At 33.1% G+C, this 24983-nt stretch overlaps 1 pseudogene; it reads left to right on the forward strand.

The window, feature by feature from the left end:
• Window positions 1–407: 407 nt before the first annotated feature.
• LOC149534772 (actin-like) lies at window positions 408–24333 on the forward strand (annotated as a pseudogene).
• The last annotated feature ends 650 nt before the right edge of the window (window positions 24334–24983 follow it).

The following is a 24983-nucleotide window of genomic DNA, read 5'->3' on the forward strand; positions in this document are numbered from 1 at the left end:
AGGTCTTTACTTCCTCCAACCAACAGGAAGACCATGTCCAAAAGAAGGAACCATAGGAATCTCACATAAAATGGTAGAGCATTCCACATCCTGGGTAGCCTAACACAATGGGAAGGAGCATCGAACAACATGGCTAGAGTAGATAAAATGCACATTGGGACATCATTAGTCACATCATGCAAAGCATTTCCCACCGCTACAAGGAGACAGAGCATCTACAAGAGTCTACATTTTAGGCAACAGAGGAAAACGTGGCATGGGAAAGAAGTCATCCAAAGAGGAACCTTCACGCAAAGGAGAAGACCATGCCTATCCATGGATTTAAAAGGGCCCATGACAAGAATAAGAATAAGTTGCAGCATTAGAAATGCAAACCACACATGCAAATAGATCCACAGAAGGTAAAAATGACCAGCAGGGAAGGAGCTCCGCACATTGGAGAAAGCAAAAAAAAAGTGTGCCTTAGAATATCCATGGGCAGCAAGAAGATCAGCTACAGGAGTGTGCAGGTCCATGTTTCTTTGAATTCATTTTGTCCCACATTGGATGGGTGGGCAAAAATAATTTAGTTTACAACCTTGAGTGCACAACTTACAAAGTAACTTGAATAGTCCACACTATTGGATAGTGTGGATGTTGTGTGAAGGGACCTGCCCACAGTCTGTTGTGGGGTCAACAAGTGTTTTGACCACTTGTTGTATGATTGAGAGGTGATTCCCATGGGGCTTCGATATTGTGATAGCAGTGTAGGATCAGAGGAGTGGAGAAAGTGGGCCACAACCTTACAAATTTTGTAAGGTCGGTGGTTGAAATCTTGAGGCCTACGATCTTATGAAATTTGTAAGGTCATGGGAGTTAAAAATTTTCCTTGCAATGATACAATGGGATAAAGGGTAAGATGCTACAAGATTATCAAAGGATCAGAGGGCATTTTTGATGGAGGCATGATGTTATGAAATTTGGAGTCATTGTATAGTTGGGAAGGTCAAAATTGTAATGTGCGATGCTATGAGAGGTTGGTGTAAAGAATATATTGAATATATATTATATGCTCATTTGTCATAAGATCAAAAAAAGAGAATATTAAGCTTGAGATAATACAATGATTTTGTATATTTCAAATGGGAAGATGCATGTGGGGCCACCTGAATGATGATGGTCAAATTGGAGATTGACACTTGGCACTATGGGGTTGGAGAGATAAAGGGAAATAAGTAAAATAATAAAAACATCAAAACTCAAAATTGTTCAACGCAGATTTTCAAATATTTAAAAGATTGGAATAATTTAATAATGTTATATAGTTTATACGATATGATATTTTAAATTTTTCATTAAATGTTGTTCATGTCATGGAGGCAAATTTTTGAAGTGGTCTCAGAGGGGCTATTTTTATCCAAAATGTGAAGTGTAATATACTGTCAGATTTGGGAGAGAGTGAACTCTTCATTTTTGTAGTCAGATTTTGAGAAGGTATCAGTTGGTAGCAACTACATGCAGTTTTCTAATTTCAGGGGCTTCACAGTGAATTGTGCAAATTAAATGTTGCAGATGAAATTACAATAAGATATATAGATATTTTCATCTGATTTGACTTCTCCAACAATTGTAAGGATGAATTGAATGTTTTTTGATTTAGTTGGGAGCAATTATGTTTTTGGCAACAACACAAGTTGATTTTCATGGCAAAGCAATTGAGACATGTTGAAATCAGATTTTTGGAGCCTTAGTATAGATTGTGATGATTTCATGATATTTCTCCATGAGATATTTTCATATTTTTAAGTGGAATTATATCAGATATTTTGGGCTTCATTTATGGTTTTCAATTGCAAGTAGATGAGGAAGTTCAATTTTAGCAACTCTAGATTAAGGATTTTTTTAGTGGGACAGATGTCAATTACAAACTACATTTCTTGAAAGGTCTTCTCCTATATATCTTCCTCTTCTACTTATTGTAAGGGTTCCAATTTTTAGGACTTGTGAGACCACAAGGTTGGCTCCAGTTTTCAGAGTTGTGATACCAGTTTTCTCAGTATTTTTCATGTTATGAACAACATATTGTATCTCTTTTGAAGCATTGTTATATTACATAGTCATCTATTGGTGTTCTCTTCTAAATTTTGATATACAAATGATGTATTATTTTCAATGAAATTAATGCAAAGAGTTTAACCTTCTTAGTTTCATTCCGATTCTCATCTCCTGCTTCTGTTACTTGCAATGTTTTGTGCTTAAGAACTAAGGTCTTGAACTCAGTTGCAATCCCTTAAGGTTGTATATCAAGATGAATTTTCTATTGGAACAAAGATCCATATAAATACTTGTTTATACTGATAGGGTTGTAGGTTACACTAGAAGGATTTCACCATAAGTATGAGAGTGGTTATGAAGATTGATGTCTGTCTACAAGTCAAATAGATAGATTATATGCCTGAATGTATGAGTACATTTTGGGTATCCATTTGCATGTTAAGGTTTAGTTAATGCCCAATAGACAAGGGACTAGTCAGCTTGAAGGATACATGTTCTCTGTTGTTGCATACCCAAGTTATGCTAAGAGATCAAAACTTAAAATGAACATCAATTTCCCTTTTTATGTATTGAAAAGATAAAGTGTGGGTCATGGCTTTTTTGCTATTTCTTTCTTTGGTTGTAATTAGCTATTATGGTCAGGAAGTTTGTCAGCAAATTGTAGAAGAATATTGACCATTTGTGCTATAGGGGATAGTCTTGCAGAGAAGAAGTATCAAGATTAATCAGAAAAATCCCTTAGGTTTTCCCACCTTGGCTTAGCATAGCCTAAAGTGAAGTGAGTCTAGTTGACTCTGTTAATTGGTCCAGAACTAAGATTTAGCCTTGTTGATCATAGGATTTAGCTCATCCTTAGGCTTGTCCCTGGTCTTTGATTCTTGGTGTCAGGCTTTATCCACCTGATATGTTCTTTACAAGAAAGAACTCCAACAAGTTGCAAGATACTTTGGAAAGGAAGAGAAAGAGAAAGGATGAAAGTGCTTCCACAAAGATACGGTATCTCTCATAATTCATTCTGGGTCTGCATTGAAAAAAGTTAAGAAGCAAAAGACTTTGTCAATACTTGGGTAAGATCCAAAAATAGGGCATTTGACAATGGAAATAGCCAAGCCAAAAAAAGGAGGGAGGATCGAGGACATGATGCATGATGATTTCACTTTGCATTCAATTGGTCTTGGAGAGGCCAGACATGACACAAAAGTTGGCTTGTGGAGGTCAAGTAATGAAGTAATAGAAGGAAAATTAGAATGTCTTAAGTTATTAAAGATCAGGATGAAAGCCAAGATAGAAGAATTGAAACATTTCATTAGGAAACTAGTCACTATGTTGGCAACTTCTCTGGTGTGTCTATAATCCAGACTGCTACTGCTACTAAAGTGCAAGCCCTCATTTCTCAACTTCAGGAAGATAGACACTTTGGCTAGATTGGGAAGGAATGGATAGAGAAACTCAAATAAGAAAGATTTTCCATCATAGAACAAATTGGTAATGTTATCCTTAGACTGGAAATAGAAAAAGATAAGCTCTTATCAAATAGCAACACTCTAGCTAGAGAAAGGGTCAAATATGATGATTGCATCTCTCTTCTAAAGATGATCATCCAAATGCAAGCAAAAGAAGTAGTTGAAGCAAAGACTTTGAAGAAAGGAAATGAACCTCTATTTGAATGGCTACAAAGCATGCAGTTCAAGCTAGAAATGATCCATCTAGCTAAAAAGGGACTCAAAGAAACAAAGGATAAAGCAAAGAAGACTCAAGAGAGAGGATTCAAACTCATGTGAGGGCTACACACTGATTCACAAACTAGTGGCTAAGGAAAGTCTCTAATTGGAATAGATATAATGAAAAATAAATTTTATGTATTTTTGGATAATCTATCCAGAGTGACTTCCAGTAGTCAAAATAGAATTGCAGAACTCCAAAAACTCAGTGGTTGTATACACATGGCCGCGGAGGAGTTGCCAAATTAGTTGAGTGTTGTGAAAGAGTTGGCAAAGGAATATTCAAAATGGCTCTTAAGTTTCACCAATATACATGTGCCCAACCATGAGGAGCTAATTCTAGCAACATATAGAGGGAAAATAGAAAAGGGGAAGAAGTCTAAATGATTCATATTATGCCCTCTTTTCATTTTCTTTTGTAATTTTGTAATACAAAAAATTGGCATCTTTCCATTTGTCATTTTTAGAAGATGAACTGATTAAGCTTCTATTGTAATGGTTATCTCAAAACTCTATATGTATGGAATTTAAAGATTAATAAAAGGTCGGCAAATTTTTGGTGTGAGATACTTGATGTTGCAGAGACAATTAATGATATTTTGTGTCAATCAAATCTTTAGAAACCTTTATTTTCTTGAGTTAGATTCTATTTAGGTCTAACTTAGTCTTACCTCTTCTATTCTAGGGTCAAGAACATACCCCAAATTAGCTTTAGAAATAAAAAATAGTTCATTGAAAATCTATCGTAGGGAGCTATACCTATCAATTCAGAGAAAAGCATATTTATCTATAAGTGGGGTTTCAACTGTTAGTAATTAGATATCATTCCAAGCTTGGGTATTCAAGGGTCATAATCAAAGTACAAATCTATTTACCAACAAGTACAAATGTAACACAAATTGCAAATCTCAAGGCTGAGTTCCAAGACACCCAAGACTACTAAAGTTACATCATTTGAGGATGTAAATTTAGATGAAGTGATTGAATTACTTGAAGTTTTATCTAAATAAAATCACAATTGAAGAGATGAGCATTCTTCAGGATGCTCTACAGAGGAAAAAGAGGCAAGAAATCTTATGGAGGGAGCATAAACAAAAGCAAGTTTTGCATGAGATTAAAGGCATATTCTTTGATGCTTTTAGTCTCCTGGAAATGAATGAAGATAAGCCTATACTAGAGAAACTTGTCACTATTATGGACAAGATAAAGGATGAAGACCTGGATTCTAATGTCAAATTATTAGAATGGTTAGAAAGAAAGTTTCATACAAAGGTTTTAGAGAAGATATCTAATGCTATTACACAAAGGCAGGTTGATTTAGAAACCAAGATGGAAAGTTTGAAGAATTTGTTAGAGACAATTTTCACTCTCTACACGAAGCTATGAAATGTTGATCTATTCACTAAGGAAAATCAATAGGCTATTGATCAGCTGCAAGGAGATCTAAAACTCATAGGTAGTACTTTAAAAATATCTCTTGGTAATAGTCAAATACACTTTTAGAGGTTACTGATGAATTAGAGTAGGCTTGCTGAGTTGCAAGCAACATATGCTAATATCATATCTACTCTAATCAGTATCTAGTCAATTCTAACTCCTCACATGGATGTTTTATAGAAGGAACTAGCCATTAATGATACTTAGATGAGGAAAGATTCACAACTTTCTACTCATCAATGCTTAGTTGACCTAGCTGCTAAGATTGAAAAAATAATTCATTCATTAGATGCAAAACATGATAACTAGGATGAAATGTAAAGATTATCATGGAATTACACAAACCATTCCTGGATAAACACACTATCAATGTACAACCCAAATTCCATTAGTGTCAAAAAAGGGGGATTATGAAGTTTTTGGATGGATATGAAGAAGTTTTGGATATCTACTTACCAAGAGTAATGAATACAAAAAAATAGATATAGAATCTACTCAGGGGGAGTAATGGTGTAATAAGGTATGAAGGATATACAATGATTTTGCAAATTTTGAAGTTTTGTATTGAAGCCAAGTAACAAAGACACATTATTTGAACTATGCATTAGATAAGAATGTATATGCCATGACAAAGTGTTTTTCCACTCATGTCAAAGGGGGAGATTGTTAATCTTAGATTGGTTTTGAAAAAGTAGTGACAAAACACTTAGTCATTATTCAGTAAAGATCAAAGATGTTGAGCATAAATGGTTAGATAGTACATGTTGAGTAATATGAGAGTTAGTGTTGAGATCTAGTAGGTGCTAAGAATTAAGTGCATACTGATTCATTTAGGTGCTAAGACAATAGATGAAGTCAAGTAAGTAGTATGTATGAAGTGATTTAGGTGGTAGGAAAACAGAGTATGTTGAAGTATTCAGAAGCTGAGTCATAACATTAAGAGCACAGTGAAGGTTGAGCATCAGAGCATTTAAATGCTGAGTGAATAGTTTATGACATAGATGTTTGTAATGGCACAAAATTATATGTAAACCCTTTTTGGGTTGACATAATCATATCTTGCAATTTTGAAAGACAAGTATAGAGCCATAGTATGAATCCCTATGCATTACATGCAACCAATCAAATTGAGGGAATCATTAGATGAAAAATAATGATCAACCACAGTCAGTGATTCTTACCTAATCTATCACCACCAACGTTTATAGAAGAAGGTAAAACCTAATAGGTTTATGGGTGTGCGAGGAGGTGAATGCTAAAAGTTCAGAGAGCATTCATGGTTGCTATGATGGCTATGATAGAGTTATGCATTGTAGAATAAATTTGAGAAGAATAGAGTGAAGAAGTGAAATGATAGAGGATACATATATGATCAAGAGGATCAAGGTTTAAATAGTAAGGAGAAGATTTGACATCAAGAAAAAAAGTGCTAACCGAATGATCATGGTGCTGAATCATTGTAACAGGTGATATAGAGAGAATCTCTTAATTGAGCAGTCCTAATAGGTTATTGTAAATCTCTTAATTAAGTGCTTGCTTTATTGTAAGTTTAAATCCTCTAACAAGGTGATACCTTATAGTCTTTGTAAGCCTTTAACATGGAAAACCTCTCATAGGGTAGGTCATAGGTTTTGATTAAACACATTGTAGCCATAATAGGCCATACTTTACAATTGAAGTAGCGAAGATTTCTGGGTGTCATCCCCACCCTAGTTTTACCTTCTCATTGGAGGGTTTCTGAGTAACCAAATTTATTGTGTTATGAATTATTTACTTTATGCTATGGATGTGATGCATGTTAAGTTATTTTAGTTTACATGTTAAGTTATCAGATGATGTTGGTGATATATTTTAGAGGCAAAAGTTTTAAGTGTTGATCCCCCCCCCGAGAACTTACTTCCCTATTTTTATTTATTTTTATTTCCAACATATATCTTGTGATATTTAGATCTAATAATAAACTTAGCACGAAGAAGCTTAGGAAAAATGAGCTCTTGATTAAAGAAAGAGGATGATAAAGGAGAGAATGTGAACAAATAAGTACTCTGTGGCACAAATCCTAATTGGTGAGTGTCAATGGTGTTGAAAGAATGCTTATGGATCCTATTTCCTAAGGGCATATTAGGTTTGATAGGATCCTCATGACTAGAAGTAGAAACAACATTAGTAAAGAAAGGAATTTTTTGATTTCTCATGAACAAAAGATCATTAACTCTATACTCTCAAATAAAAGATGGATTAAAATATAATGTACCCCAATCATCTCCAAATAGAGTAGAACAAGAAGGTTATTTTTTAGACTCAGATTTCTTCAAATCCTATGTAGGATGAGAAACTTGAGTAAAGTCCACATTTAAGCCAGGATTGGGCACATCATCAATATGAAGAGTATGCATAAAAATGTAGTCAAGGTCTTCCTAAGAGAAGGTTATAATTGAGAGGTCCAAGCATAACATGTATAAGAGTATCCAATATCACCAAACCAACTTTCATAGGGAATGCTATAATACCTAAAGTTATCTTATCATTGTTATCGAGTCCTTAAATAGAAATGCTATTTGGTTAAATATTAGAAAGTTAACATCCACATCCTTAAACATATCCATACAAAAAGTATTCAAACCAAAGCCATTATCAATCAAAGTCTTTCATATAGAAATTTTATTAATAGAAATAAAAATGATAAGAGGTTCATGACAATCTTGACTCTCTTTAGAAGGAAAATCCTCACGAGTAAACACAATCATAGGTGGAACAAGAGAAGTATGCATGCATTGTGAAAAGAAATTGATGTTATCTTGATTAGGAAGTGAAACAAAGATATTAGATAAATCATTTTTTAAGGATTAATGGTATTCAGAAGATGTTTGAAGAAGTTCCCAAGGAGAAATCTTGGAGGGGGTATTACGTAATTGTGACACCAAATCATAATCCAACCAATGATTTTGAGGAAGACAAGGTGGAGGAGGAAGAATAGGTTGAGAAGATGGAGGTGAGGTAGTAGGTTGAGGATTATTCCTTGCACGATAGGTGTGAGACACCAAAGGATAATCTAAAGGATCAGTAGATTTTCCCTTAATAGTTATTTCAGAACAACCCTTAACAATCATGAGAGACCTATTAAAAGATTGATGAATATTGGCCAAGCTAACTTGATAAATCTCTTGATTGTTCATAAGGTTATGGCTAGAAGACAAAGGATAATAATTTTGAATGTCCATTAATGCTTCATCTCTATGAGAGGAAAATATGTCTTCAAGAGAAAAGTCATGAACTATGTGCTCATTTTCATGAGGAAGTGAGTAATCAACATTATCATCAAAGGTTTATTACAAATAGTTCCATTATCAAGGGTAGGAATATCATGAATCACTAAAGGTTGATCAAAATCATCTTTAAAAAGCTGAGCCTCAATAAAAGAATAGACCAAAGCATCATCATATGCATAAAATGAAACGTTTATAAAATCATGGGAAAATAAAGATAGAAATGCCATTGAAAGGAAATGCAATAACTAAATGCATTTTAAATTTTTTTTTTACAATGAAAACTATATGTAATTAATATAAGGAGATATAAATACCACAAATTCAAAGAAAGGATATCTAGATACACCAATATAAGAGAAGGAAGTTTAACTCCACAAGATAGAATAATCTAACTCCAATAAGAAAGAGGATACAAGTTGAGTTCACCAAAGATGTATAAGGGGAATGTGAATCAAAGAAATAAAAGCCTAAGTTCGTCACATAACCACACTTAGACAACTCAAAGAATGAGTCAAAAAGATTGATCCTTTGAATTCTAATATAAGATAAGTAGATCTAGGAAGCTTAGTGCCAACCAAGTGATAAAGGAGCACTAATGAAAATAAAGATATAATGATTATAGGGTTGGATAAAGGATACAAAGGTCCTTAAAACTCCTAATTTAGCAAGAGATATGAAGAGAATCTGAGTAGATGTACAATGTAGAACAAGGAAATGGTAGTGTATTGAAATGAAAGAGGGAAAATGATATACCTTGTGAAAATCCTAAAAATAGGGCTATCAAAGGACCTCAGAAAGGGTTGATTCCCACAAATAGGACTAAAAATTGTACTATAGACAAAACCTAGAAATTATTTGGTGAGATGCCAAGGGAGATCTCCCTAATTAGGGTCAAAGTGGTAGGGTTAAAATAGAGCAATTAAGATTGAACTAGAGCCAATCAGGGATGAACTACACCAATTAAGGGAAAACTAAAAAAATTAGGAGCAAATTGCACTAATCAAGGGTGAATTATGGCTTAGATGGACTATTTGTGATGGTGATTTTGATGTCACAGTTCAAAAGAAAGCCAAAAAACTCATATCTCACACCTATTTGTCAATTCAAGATCTAAAAACTATAATAAAAAAGATTTTTTTTGTTGTTGATGGGGGGTTTGCCTTGGTCAAACCACAATTTAAGAATTAACCTTGAATTGTAGAAATGCAAAGTAAATGAATACATGCACCTTATAATAATAGGAATTCTTGAATCAAATATAGTATTCTTAGCTTACAAATTGATTTGGATCAAGAAGATGAAGATGAAAGGGTGTGGAAGATACAAAAAAGGATCTTGAAGAAGATATTTCTAGACAAACTTCTTCAATGGCTTGATCCTTGAATCCTTGATCTTTAATGGAGGAATTCCTTGAAGAAATGCTTAAAGACTTGAGGGTTTGAACTCTTGAGAATGAGATCTTGATCTTGTGCATGCGTGATATTGTGAATGTTTGATGTGAAAATAAAATGAGAAGGCTCCCTTTCATAGAGATCTCTATTAATCTCAAATTAGTTTTGACAAGTCAGTGTCTATACACTTTAGTCATTTACTTAGTTCATGCCAAACAAGTAACATATTTTGAGCACAACATATAAGTTAGAGCATGCCAAGTAAATAGTGAGCATTGAGTCACTCAAGTGTCGAGTAGGTAGTATGTGCCAAGTGATTCAGTTACCAAGCAAGCAATGCATGCCAAGTAATTTAGTTACCGAGTGACAACATTGAAGTTATAGTTAGTGTTGAGCACTAGGGACTTCAAATGCCAAGTAACACAATTTTGATGTAGTTGTTTGTATTGGCACAAACTGCTATGTAAAGCATTTTTGAGTCAACTTAAGGATTAATTTATGATCTTTTGTTGATAAGGATAAATATTAAGTGGGAATCCCTATGTATTACATGCATCTAATTAAGGAAAGGGAAGGTTTAAGCATAAATATGGGTGAATCATATCTGTTGATTCATACCTAACCCTAAGTCACCTAGGTCTTCTTAAGGAGGACAAAACCTAAACTTTTTATGAATGATTAGAGAGAGAAGGAGAGTTTGCGTGTGCAAATAGGATATTCATAGTGACCAAGGTATTATGATTGAATAACATTGCATAATCAGTTAAAGGAGAACAAAGAAAGGAAATAGTGAACAATAGAGAGACATCTGATCAAGAAGGATCAAGTACACATCAGTATAGAGGTTATCTGACATCAAGAAACATAGTGCTAATTGCAAGATCATTGCTGAGACATTCTAATAGGTGAATCAATTAAATCTCTTAACATAGTAGTCCTAACAAGCTATATTGAAATCCTCTAACAAGGTGCTTACTTAATTATGAGTTGATGTCCTTTAATTAGGAACACTTCTAACAGGGTATTGAAATCTTTTAATAGGGTAAGACCTAACAATCTTTGTAAGCTTTTCATAGGGAAGAACTTTCACAGGGTAGATCATGTTTCATGATCAAACATTGTAACCTTCATTGGCTACACTTTATTATTGTAGTAGTGAAGATTTGTCGGTGTCATCCCCACCCTAGTTTTACCTTCTCATTGGAGAGCTTTTGGGTAATCATATCTTGTGTCATATATGTGTTGCATACTTTAGATGTATATGCTTTACATGGTATTTCACTTTACTTATTGAATTACAAGATGGATGTATGGTGAATGTTTTTATGGGTAAATGTTATTTCTTAGGGGAGTAATTTAAATATTATTAATTTGAATTAATAAAGGTATACTCTAATTTATAAAATAAGAGAAGACACATATTATTAATTTATAGGGGAGATAAAATATTATCTAAGGTAGGACCAATTTTAAATATGAATTTAAATTAAATAAAAAATGAGGACACAATATTCAAAATTTTAAGTTAACAAAAGGTCCAATGAGATGAAATGAATTATTTAAATGGAAGAAAAAAATAAATAAATAAAATTAAATGATAGAATCACATTAAAAAGGTGCTAAAATTTCATTAAATTGGAGTGCTTCCAATTTAAGATGGTACAACTACTATTCAATGAAATTCAATTGATAATGGATATGGTTTGAATATTTGTAGTATGGATATATTAAATGATAAAGTGGAAGAAGAAGGGTCTTCTTTTAATTTCAAGATTCTCCTCCTACATAGGAAGTGAGGAATCTTGAAATTTAAAGAAGACACTTCTTCTTCCACTTTATCCGAAGATGACTAAGGTACATTAGATTTCAAAATAGCTTAAATTGGAGAGTATAGAGTTAATGATCTTCCATTCATGAGAAATAAAGCTTATCCTCTCTTTACTCACTTTTTTTCTACCTCTAGTCATGATAAACCTATTATACCTAGTATACCCTTAAGCAATGGAGGGCATAAGCATTCTTTCAACACCATTGCCACTTATATTTTAGAATACGTACAACAAAATGATTCTTTTTCCACATCCCCTCCTTTATAATCTTCTACTAATCAAGAGATCCTTTTTCCTAAACTTCCTTGTGCTAAGGTGATTATTAGACCTAAACATATAAATAAACATAGTTAAAAACTTATGAATCTTCTATTTTGTACGTATAACCATTATCATAACCACTCTACTAATAATTTTCAAGCTTTGCATTTTAAGATTCAACAACCAATTAATAACAACATTATTCATATGTCTTCTTATGATGAGTTTTTTTTTCCATCTCAATAACTTTAAATAATATTTAGGTCCCTATTATGTTATTCTATGCCATGTAACATTATTAGCCTCTCTCTTGGGGGCCCATTGTCATGCATGGTCCTCTTTGTGAGTAGCATAATCGGTCACTTTTATCTCTATTCCTATAATTGGGGGCAATGGAACCTTTTGTTCATCATTCTTATTCTTTCAAGGATGCACTATTTCCTTTGGTTAAGCATTGTTTATTTATCATGCCACATCCAATCTTATATTTTCAACAAGCGGGTTCTCATGGTAGGCATGTCACTTATGTTGGAGACTCATAATAGTGTGATATCCTTTTCAAGGATTTAATTTTTCACTCCTTGCATGGTGTCTCATTGTATTCTATCCTTTCATGACCTCATAGGATTTGTGACATCTTTTGTTTAGACTATGTGTTTCTTGTGGATACTATCTTTATGCTAAAATTTCTTTATCCTTATTCATCACTTCCTTAAGATGCCCAAATAAGAAATTATTTTACCATCTTAAGGGGGGAAATACATGAGACCCTTATTTTCATATCTCTTTAATTTTGTTGACTAGCGTGATACACACACTTACTAGACCATTTGACCTATCCTTGCACATTGTCAAATCATTTTCATGGAGTAGTAAATATGGATTTTGAGTATGGATTAAGGTACTTTAGCCTTTTGGTCTTGGTATGCTTCCTAGGTTATCCTCAAATCTATGTAGTTCTACTTCATCATTTCTTTTTTGCAATATATTTTCCCTTTATGGATTACGCTTAATCCTAAAGCATGGATTCTTTGTGGGAAGAGAGCCTCCTCTCTCTCTCTCTCTCTCTCTCTCTCTCTCTCTCTCTCTCTCTCTCTCTCTCTCTCTCCTTTGCACACACATATGCTAAATCTCATCTATGCGTAATGCATAACAATTTTCTAAGTCCCATACATGGGTAACATAGTCTTATTGGACCATGCTATGGTGATATGAATAATGGTGATCTATAGACGAGCCCTTTAATGGGCTGCCTAGTGGGTTTCCACCCTAATAAACCATTCAAAATGATATATTAAAATATCTCTTTTAGTGATTTAAAGTAGGGTAAGAACTCTACTAGGTGAGATAATAAATCTCCACTTTTCTCTTTGCTTCTTTTTAGTCAGTGATTTATCTCTTATTATGATCTTGGGGTTAGAAAAGACTTAATCCATTCCTTTCTTGATGGATTATTTATCTCCTTGATTGTGATAAGATTACCTTATGTCTTATTCTTTATTTTACCAAGAGTTTGGATCGAGTCTATACTCTACCTAAAGTGGGGCCTAAATGTACCATTTTAAATTGGAAGCACTCTAATTTAATGAAGGTTTAGTGTTAGGATTAATGGAACAAAAATAATAGTTACATGCAAATGTATCCAATATCAAAAAATAATTATGTAGACATAATAGAACATAAGAAATGAATATTTAACATAGTCTACCTAATCCATAGGGTATGCCCACCAAAAAAAAAATCCAATATTTTTATTATTTAGTGATTACAACCTAAGTAAAATATGTAATACTTTACAACTCAATACCACTGCAAGAAGCAATTGCCTCAATACACACTAAAACCCCTAACCCTAAGCCATTTAATAAAAGATTTTTGTCTCTTATAAAATTAGGGCTAGAATAATTGTAACATGTTAATCCATGAGAAATACTTGATAAAATATCCAAAATTAGGGGTGTTGCATGTAACATCATCCTTTTGAGTATCATCTAACACTACATAATCATTTTATTTATTCTCATGTTGCTGCAACAGATCTTTGTATACCAACTTTTTCAATGAATATGATATCCCTACTTCTTACAATTTTATTATTTTCAAAATCCCAAACCCTATAACCAAATTTAGAAATTCCATATCTAAAAACTATACACTTATTAGATTTAGCTTCAACCTTAGTTCTATTTTCAGAATCTATATGTGCAAATGCTTCACAATTGAAGGTTTTGAGAAAAGAATGACTCACCTTCTTACTAGTCCATGCTTCCTATGGATTACCAAAACCAAAATGAGTAGAGGGACCTTTATTGATCAAATATACAACATTATTGATAACCTCTACCCACATGTTTAAGGGTATCCCAACATGCAACTTCATACTACTTGTACGGTCCATTATTCTCCTATTCATGACTTTAGCCACTCTATTTTCTCATAGAGTCATTGGAATAGTTTTTTGCCAACAAATACCATTAGTGGAATGATAATATTCAAACTAATTACTTCAATACTCACCCCAATTATGAAATATGAGACATTTTAATCTATTACCAGTCTCATTTTCAACAAAGAATTTTGATTTCTTAGAAATTATAAATACATAAGATTTATATCTAAGGAAGTAAACCCATACTTTTCTAGTTGCATCATCAATAAATGTAACATAATAATAAGAGCCACCAAGGGAAGACTTGAGATGATCCCCATACATTTGTATGCACAAGATCTAATTTCTCAATTTTTGTTTCCTTCCCAGTCTTCACAAAACTAAATCTCTTTTTTTTCCATACACACAACTTTCATAGAAATCCATATTGACACATTCTATACCTGATAAAACTTTCTTTGAATGAATTAATTTCATACCCTTATCACTTATGTGCCCAAGTATTTTGTGCCATAGTGTTGTATCAGAATCTACGACATCTATTTGTTCTCCTTGCTCAATTGCAACAACTACTTATGAGCATTCATTTTTCTCTAAAATACTTAAATTAGAAGATATAGTACAACTTGTACAAAGATATAAGTTACTTTCAAACCTTTTTCTACTACAAGGGAACCTTTTGAAATATTCTAATTTTTATCATTAAAAGTAATTGTGTAACCCTTAGCACCAAATTGCCTTGCTGAAATTAAATTCCTACTTAGTCTTGGAACATGTTTTACCTCTTGTAGTAGCCAATGATTCCCATTATGTAACTTAATATTAATCTTTCTCTTTCCAAAAATCTGATAGGGTTAATTATTACCCAAACAAATCAACCCAAAATAACCTTGGACATAATCAAGAAAAATTACCTCTATGGGGAGTAGCATGAAATGATGCCCCTAGATATGTGAATCATCAAAACTTTCTAAAGAAATAAGAAAAACATCCTCTTTGTATTTATTACTTACAACATTTTCCTCATTTTTTCTTCTTGGTTGTTTCCTTCATTGTGCTTTTGAGTTTGACAATCTCTTGGTGCAATTTATTGAGATCGCTTCCCCTTTGATCTTCCTATTGATTTCCCATGATTTCCAAAATTATTTCCTCTCTCATTTGTTCCACCTTTACTTTATGTACTCAAAACACTTCCTAATATAGATAAACCTAGTATTTTCCTATGAGTTTCTTCATTGAGAATAACACCTATCACATCATTAAAATTTAGGGTATTAGATCCAAAAATATAATTACTCAAAGCCATTACCAAGCCATTGCAACTTTCTAGAAAATCACAAAAAAATCAAGAGAGCCCTAATTTATTCATCAAAATTAACATTTATAGAGGATGATTGTTTTATAATCTTATTAAATTCATTTAAATTATCTACAAATTATCTACCTTCTTTCATATTCATATTAAACAAATTCTTCATGAGAAATACTTTATTTGAAGTGGGGGGATTTTCATACAACTTTTCTAGGGTTTGCATCAACTCTTCTATTGTCTTCACTTTTGTAATATTAAATGCCACCAATTATGCTATGCATAAACATGTACTTCCAAGTACCTTTCTATCTAAAATATCCTAGCCCTCATCTGTCATAGTAGTTAGTTTCTCGGTATTTCCTTGTAATGATTTCTATAAATCCTTTTGATAAAGATAGTCCTCATTTTATTTTTCCATAAATGAAAGTTCTACCCATTAAACTTATAAAGATTTAGCTTACCCTCATTTTCCATCACTCCCACTCAATCGTGAGACTCCCACTCAATTGGGAGACTTTCCTATAGAGGATCATTAAAACAACTAGGCTCTAATACCACTTATTAGGATTGAAAAGAAATAAATAATAATCTCATTGTGGATTTGATAAAGTAGTGACAAAATACTTAGTCATTATCTAGAAAAGAACAATGCAAGCCAAGTGCATAGTGTATGCCAAGCATAAGCCTGTAGACAATACATGTCGAGTAATATAAAAATTAGTGCCAAGGCACTAAGGTGTCAAGATAAAAGGAGCCAAGAAAATAGTGTGTGTCAAGTGATTCAGGTGCCAAGCTATTCAAAAGCTAAGTATCAATATATAGAGCACAATGAAGGTCAAAAATTAGAGTCTATTGATGTCAAGTTACTAGTCTTTGACATATATGTTTGTTATGGCACAAAATTCATGCAAACCATTTTTGGCTAACATGAACATGAATTTTTGATATTAAGGAATAAGGATCCAGCCATATTATGAATCCCTATGCCAATACATGTAGCCAATAAGATTAAGGGAAGAGTAGGTGACAATAAGGATCATCCACAACCATTTATTTTAACCATGTGAGGACAATGTGAAGAGGTTGTGAAGAGAAGCATCACATACACAAGGAGAGGAATGCTAAGAGCATATAGATAATTTTAAGGTGTAATGATGGCTAAGTTATGGAATTACAATGCAAAATCTATTTGAGAAGAGAAGAGATAGACAGTGAAAGGACAAAGAAGATAGATTTAATCAGAAGGATCAAGAGTAACCAATAAAGGGGAGATCTAACATCAAGTAGCAAGGTGCTAACCAAAGGTTTTGGTGCTGAATCATTTTAATAGGTGATAATGAGTAAATATCTTAACAAATTAGTCATAATAGGCTTTTGTAAATCTTGTAACAGAGTGCTTACTTAGTTGTGAGTTTAAATACTTTAATCAAGGTGAGACCTAACAGTCTTGTAAGCCTTTAACATGGCAAACCTTTCACAGGGTAGATCATTGATTATGATAAAAATTTTGTAGCCATAATAGGCCACACTTTACTACTATAGTAGTGAAGATTTGTGGGTGTCATCCCCACCCTAGTTTTATCTTCTCCTTGGAGGGTTTCTAGGTAACCAATATCTTATGTGCTATGTGTTGATTTATTTCATGCTTGGATGTGATGAATGGTTACTTATTTCAGTTTACATGTTAAGTTATGAGATGGATGTATGGTGAATAGTTTTAGAGGTAAAAGTTTTAAGTGTTGATTCACCCCCCCTCCCAAAACTTACTTTCCCATTGTTGTTTCTAACAATAAATATATCAAATATTAGAAAATAATAATGCACATAAAAGAGAATAAAAGACACAAATATTTAACATGGTTCACCATATCCCTGGGCTATTCCACTAAAAAAAGAGTCAAATATTCTTATTATCCAATGATTACAATCTATAATCCCTTACAACTCAATATCACCATAAGAAGAAACTATTTCATCACACACATTGAAATCCCTAATCCTAAACCATTTTATACAAGATTTTTGCCACTTATAAAATAAGGGTTAGAATAATTACATGTCTTCCCTTGAACCCCACTAAGGAACTGTGGAAAGTGTATAGTACTTCCCTAATAAGTCACAAAAAACTAGTACAATACTTCCCTGATCAGTCACCAAAAGCTAACATTTAACATCTATTTAATGCTAGACCATCAATCACCTTGTGCATTTCCTTCTTGCTTCCCTTTTCTTAGGTATAATTAGGGTAAAACCTAATAAATCCTATTTAAACATCTCATTTTCATGGAATTAAGCTTGTGGTAGGATCTATCCTCCTATGTCCTCTCGTCCCTTCATCTATCCAATTGGAATCTGCCTCTGCACCAAAATGGCTATATCTCAAACTATGTGCCTGATTTTAGGGTTTCATGATTTTTTTTGGATTTCAAAGGAATCCAAAAGGATCTAGGCCCTAGTTATTAGAGGCATAGTCTCCTCCTTGTTGGGACTCAAAATTGAAGCCCCACTTTTGAGTACCATTCTAAAATTGAGCCTTATAAGCACTTTTAATGCATGTGTATCTGACTATTATTTTGAGGCCTATGAAGTGTTTTAAATTTCTAACACCTTGCATTCAGAATGTCCATGCATCCCATATTGATAAATTTTCATTCAAAGTCATTTCTTGAAGTTTCATTTTGAGCATTGTTCAAATCTACATTTTTGCTTAAGTGTCAAACAATGACATGAAGCCTAGTTTGCATTTGAATATCTTGCACCCAATTATGTTCCATGACTTGCCACTTTGGGAGAATTTATTATGCACATTAGAGAACCCATGTTTCAATTTTCAAGTTTTTTTGATATGTTTTGACTAAGTTTTGAATCCCTCAAAGTTGGTCATTTACTGTTATGTGTCTGTTGCATATTGTTCAAAATTCTGGGAAGCCCTATTTGACCAGTTATAACTTTGACCTAGTTGACCATACTGAGAAAATTACTTTTGAATTTCATTTTAAGGGTCAAACACATGTTATGCTATATATTTGAGCCTATGAAAAATCTATTTGACTAGTTTTTAGATGTGATTCCAAAAGTAATTTGTAAAGTTTTACTGGTGTCTACAAGTGCAGATTGATTGGTAGCCCTCTTCGGGATGCCATAACTTTGAATCCATGATAGAAGAGACCAAATGGATTATACCACTATGTTCTACTCTAAAAATATTTTAAGTGTGCTACTTTTCAAGTCTTGACAAATCCTTCTAGACACTTTCCTAGGCTCATTCCATTTGTGAAAATTGCTTTCTTGCTAGTGTTCACAATTTTGCAATTCTGAGTACCCCACTTTGACCGCTTTTCAAATGTGCCTAGTTATTTATCATGAGACCAAATAAAATATTTATACTCTACTTGTGACAGTGAACTAATGCTCCAATTTTCAAGCCCTCAAGTGTTTGTATGACCTAGTTTTGAAGACAAAATTGAACACACTTTGTTATTTTCTGACATATTTGTTTGTAGGCAGTTTAGAGAAGGCAAATTTGATGGTCAATATCTTTTTACCTAGATTTCTTCATGAGATGAAATCTAACAGGGTACAATAATATGGACCAAAGAAGCAACATGTTAGTTTTCAGAGCCTGATTACTGGTTTTGTTCAATTTTTAAAGCCAACTCATAGGCCTTCCTTTTAGAAAATCACAATTTGAAAAAAGAAGGTAAAATAAGTTTTAAAGTTTTCAGGCAATGATGGATTTTAAATCAAGTTAGTATGACAAGTTAATTGATGAATTTGAAAGGTCAGGTGTTTTAGTTCAATTTTTTTAGCCGAACTCGCTTTGGGGCCATCTCATGCTCGCAACGTAAAAATATCTTGATAAGACATAATGGCCATGATCATCAAAAGAATTTGCTAGAAATGTGCAAATAAGTGTTTGGTTTTATGTGTATTCATAATAAATAAACACAAAATGAGGGAACCATAAAAATAAAAGGATTTGGGTATTTTGGATAGACGATGAGAATTGAAAAAATGTTACAAAAGGGAAGTTTTGAATAGAATTCAGTTGTGGGGAAGGAGATTGATCTTAGTTAGCTCAACACAACAATGGAGTCAACTTTCTATCATCGTTGTTTTCTTGGGCATTGAAAACAAGAATTGTGGTACTCAATTATCAATATTTTTAATTGATAAGGAAAAAAATACAATCTAAAAGAACTTCCTTGATGCCTACATAGTTTGAATTTTGTACAAGTGTTTGTCATGGATTGTAGTATGCTATGCATGGTACAATTCCTTGCATCTCTAGCTTTACCATAATTCTTATGCAAGCATAGTATTTTTTATGAATATCGACTTTACCATCCCTTGTGCCATTGTGCCCATCTACTATGAAGTCTAGATGAAATTTGAACCCGCCTCTCCATTTTTAAACACCCAAGTTATTGGATGTTATGATAAAGTTTAATGTAGTCACAAGTATGAGCTGTAAGGACTATGGGTAGTGATTTCTTATTTTGATTATGACATGCAACCCTTGCACTAGACTTGGATTCTTTGGTGGCAACCTATTTCTTTCATTAGGACCTAAGAAACTTAAGGAAGGCCAAGAAAGTGCTAGTTGTGACTATGTAAAAGCAACGAAATAAGGGAAACATCTTGACAAAGTCATTACAAAAATGGAAACTATTAGATGTAACTTGTTGTCAATATGGCAACGAGGTACAATTTAGGGGCATCACCAAAGATAAATGATTGGGGGAGGGGGGGTAGATTTCAGAGGGAAGTGTTAAAAATGTAAGCATTTCAAATTAGTACCACATTTCTCCAATAAGACTTTTTCTATGTGTTTTTGTACCCAAGTTCATGATATCATTGTGTCTTTAAGACACAAGCCTTTTAAAGGCAAGAATAACACGCATGGGGCCCATGACTAGTTGAGCCACATAAAGAGGATAAATTTTGAACAAAAGTGTTGGTGATAAGATGATGATGTGGCAGACAAGAAAGTAACCAAAATTCACCATGTGGCACCTAGATGGACCAATAATAGATTGACATATGGCACAAAAATCAAGGAGCTAATGACATGGTGGTTTCCAAGATTGGAGACACAAGATTGTGACACATGGTGGAATCAATGGCTATTGCTTTCTTGTAATATAAAGATGCATGATTGTTAATCAAAGTAGGAAAGCAACAAGGTGACATGTGTCATGGCTAATGACATGGTGCCAAGTAGGAGCTACACACCAGATCGTGATATGTGGAAGAATCAACGATCGTCACATTCCCACAAAATAAAGATGTAGGGAAGATAACTAAAGTGGGAAAGTGACATGCTGAAATGTAATAGTGGGCCCAAATGTCAGTGTGACAATTCTAATGAATCAAGTGATGCCATGGGGTAGTGCACCCAACAAGGTGATGATGTGGCAAGATAACTATGCATGGAGATGCAATAAGAGGTTTCCATGTGGTTATGTATAAGGTAACAAGTGGAAATTTTTAGATACAATCAGAGGGTGTCATATGGTACCTAGGTGGTGATGATTGTGTGAGGATGGATGAATAGTGTGTTGCCACATGCCACAGGTGGTCAACCAGGTTTGACCCAAATTCAAATAGAAGGAAAAATACAAAGTAATAAAATTATTATTTTTAAGGGTTATTTTCCTCTTCATGTGCAGAAAGGTCAATTAAATAAACATTAATTTACAATATAAAATTTTGACCTTAGGAAAAGATAATTTTTTGCAAAAAATGCAAACTTTTCATGCATTTATGAACTTAATTTTGAAATAGATCTACTAGGCATCTCTAATAAGAAAATATAGGACTATCAGATATCAATGTAAAGGTCTTGAAATGAGCTTTCTAGATTTGTAATTTATTTTTCCATAGGAAGCAATATGTGTGAGATATTTAGGGTTTTATCTATGGTAACTTTTCAATTGCATTCTGGTATGGTGCTTCAATCTTGGTCTTTGGTGAAATGATGAACTAGGTGTGTGCCAAAGTTAGTAGAGATGTAGTTGGTGATGTTTTTTCACCCCTAAATCAATTTAGTAAAGGATTCATTAGCATTTTAGATGCATATCTGATGTTTTTATTAGAGTAAGGGTTTTTCATCACTTGGAGAAGATATTTTGAGTTTGTTGAAGTAGAATGATGAGATTCTATTTAGATTTTGGTTGTAGAGAGAACATAGAGGATTTGCAGTAGTAGGGGATAGAGATTTAAGTGGAGATGTGTCACTTCCAAATTAGATATGAGATTTCTTTCCTTTCCATTATATTTCTCTTTTCTTTCTTACTCTAGGGTTGGTTCCAAGTTCTTGGATAATTTTTTCCATTGTTGTGATACCACAAGGTTGGTTCCAAATTTTTGGAAGGTTTCCAGAGCTATGATTCCACCATTATTCAACATTCTCTCTTGTATAAATAAAATTAATAAAGCTAATATAGATAGTTTTGGTCTATGGAGTTGTTTCTTAGTTATTTACATGCATCTTAAGTGTATTGTTTCAAAGAAATGAATACAATGAACAACAAACTTCTTAGTTTCATTCTAATTCTTATCTCCTATCTCTATTATCTATAATATTTTGTGGTTTAGGACCAAAGAACTTAAACCCATTTACAACTCCTTAAAGTTGTATGTCTCAATATGTTTTGCTGTTGAAACAAAGAGCTAAGTATATGCTTGATAAGTGTGATAGGGTTGTAGGTTACATGAGAAGGATATGAGTATGAGGGTTTTTATGAACACTAATGTTTGATTCACAAAGTGATAGGATAGATCTAATATCTTGATGTATGGGATATTTCATTGGTATCATGGATGTATGTTTTTTGATCTGTGGAATTTCCCAATAGATAAGATAGTAATCAACTAGAGGATCAACATGTTCTTGCTTTTTCATATTTGGATTTTTTTGATAATCAAAATATTTATCAAAGTCTTTTCCCTTTAATGTTGAAGATATGAAAGGATTTACCCTCACTTAGCTTGTCAAGTTCATAGGTCATATTACTAGTTATTTCATGCCTATGTTGTTTTCATGAGTAATAGAAGTTGGGTTTTTATTTGCTTTATCCAGATTTAGGTTGTATGCTTTGGAACTAGTACCATATGAATAAATATGAGGTTCACTCACTTAGGTTTTGCAAAGCCTGAAGTAGAAGAAAGATTATAGCCTTATAGTTGGCCCTAATGTCTGAATTGGTATGTTGAACATGGGAATTAGCTACCCCTAGATGTATTTGTTCCTATCATTGGGTTATTGAAAAGTTGTTAATTCAAAAGCCAACAATCTTGATCAATTAGGGTCGTAGTGCGTCCTTAATGGGCCAATATGATCATAATTGAACATGCATATTATATCAAATCATATATTTTAATTAATTCTTGTCTTTAATTAATTCTAATAACTTTTCAATTTGTAATTATCCATTCAAATTCTAATGAAGATGTAGATAAAGTGACCTTTCAACTTCCATGAATATGTATAAAGAGGCTGAAGTCAAATTCAACAATAGAGAAGGATATGGACATACATCTCATTTGCTAAGATTGCCAATTTTTATTAGATCTTATATATGGAGTTTATGGGCAGACATATCAACCATAGGATTGTCCAACTTCTATAGAGTTCATGGGCATACATCTCATTCACAAGATAGCCCAACTATTATGAGCTCGGGCACACAACTCCTCAACGAGTTTGTCCAAATTTGACTGATTTGTAGGCATACATCTCATGTATGAGATTCTCCATAGTTGTACAAATTTTTTAGTATTATGAATGAATAGAATTTTTCATATGGCTTATTATGTGTTTACAATGCCACTATTTCTTTCTTTTGGTATTGTCCTCTAAATTGACAAAATGACTCAAATTAGTGGTATCAAAGCCAAGCTCCAAATTCTAAATTATAAGAGCTTTGAATTGATTTCCATTTGTACAATCTTACAAATTATTTGTGTAATTTCTTCTTTTGTGGAGATCAAACTTCAAAGAATTTCTCTTACTTTAAAGGCATTTCAAGTTTGAAAAGTGTTTTTAGGTAGAGGATTTAGAAGAGGTTCAAGCTATTGTTTTCCATAATGGATCAGACATAGTAAAGACTGGGTTTTCCAGAGATGATGCACTGAAAAGTGTATTCCCAAGCATTATTGGCAGGGCAAAGAATAAGTTGATAATGGTGGGAATGGAAATGAAGGATGATTATGTGGGGGACAAAGTGTAGTCAAAAAGAGGAATTCTTGGTCTCAGGTATCTAATTAGGCATGACATCATCATCAATTGTGAGGATATGGAGAAAATATGGCGCTACACATTTGACAATGAGCTGTACATTTCCATAGAAGAGAATCCCACTCTTTTAACCGAAGCTCCTCTCAATCTAAAGATAAATTAAGAGAAAATATTAGAAATCATGCATGAGGAATTTAATGCTCCTGCAACCTATATTAGCATTCAAGCAATACTTTCTCTCTACACCAGTGACATAACTACTAGAGTTTTACTAGATTCAATAGATAGTGTAACTCACATAGTACCAATCTACGAAGGATATGCCCTTCCCCACACTATTCACATAATTGACTTAGCAGGCATAGATCTAACTGATGTGAAAGCACATAATATGGACACAATTTTGTCAAAGTTTCTTGCCACACACATTATTTTTAGTAATTTGTAGTCTCCACAAGCATGATTATGTGCGAAGATACAAAATAACACATCAAATTATACCATACCCATAGTAGCCTTCACAAAACAAAATTGTGTCTTCATGATACTCTTTGAATTTTTTGGTTGGGATTTGATGGCTTGCACTCAGATAGGATCCATAAAAACAACAACCTTTTGTCTTCCCATAATTGTGGGGATTTTGGGAAGCCAATCACCTATCAAGTCCTGGGGAATTTGAAGGGCCTTTTCATCTTCCCTTATTATTTCTCCCACTAGAGAGTTGGCTTCTCAAATACATCAAGAAGTTAGAAAGTTTTTGTATTAAACTAGTCTTAAAATGGTGGTTGTATATGGAGGTACTCCAATATATCAACAAATCTATGAATTGGCAGAATAATTATTGATATCATATCTTTATTCTATCTCAAAAATGATAAGATAGTGGGGCCCATTGCCTTGTTAGAGGGGAGGAATGATCATAATCGAACATGTATATTATATTAAATTATATATTTTAATTAAATTTTATCTTTAATTAATTATAATGACTTTTTAATTTGGAATTGTTCATTCAAATTCTAATGAAGATGTAGATAAAGTGACCTTTCAACTTCCATGAAGACGTATAAAGAGGCTCAATTCAAATTCAACAATAGA

The sequence above is a fragment of the Cupressus sempervirens genome, chromosome 10, assembly GCF_028749045.1.
Source record: "Cupressus sempervirens isolate cs-2001-9-10 chromosome 10, ASM2874904v1, whole genome shotgun sequence".
Classification (NCBI taxonomy): domain Eukaryota; kingdom Viridiplantae; phylum Streptophyta; class Pinopsida; order Cupressales; family Cupressaceae; genus Cupressus; species Cupressus sempervirens.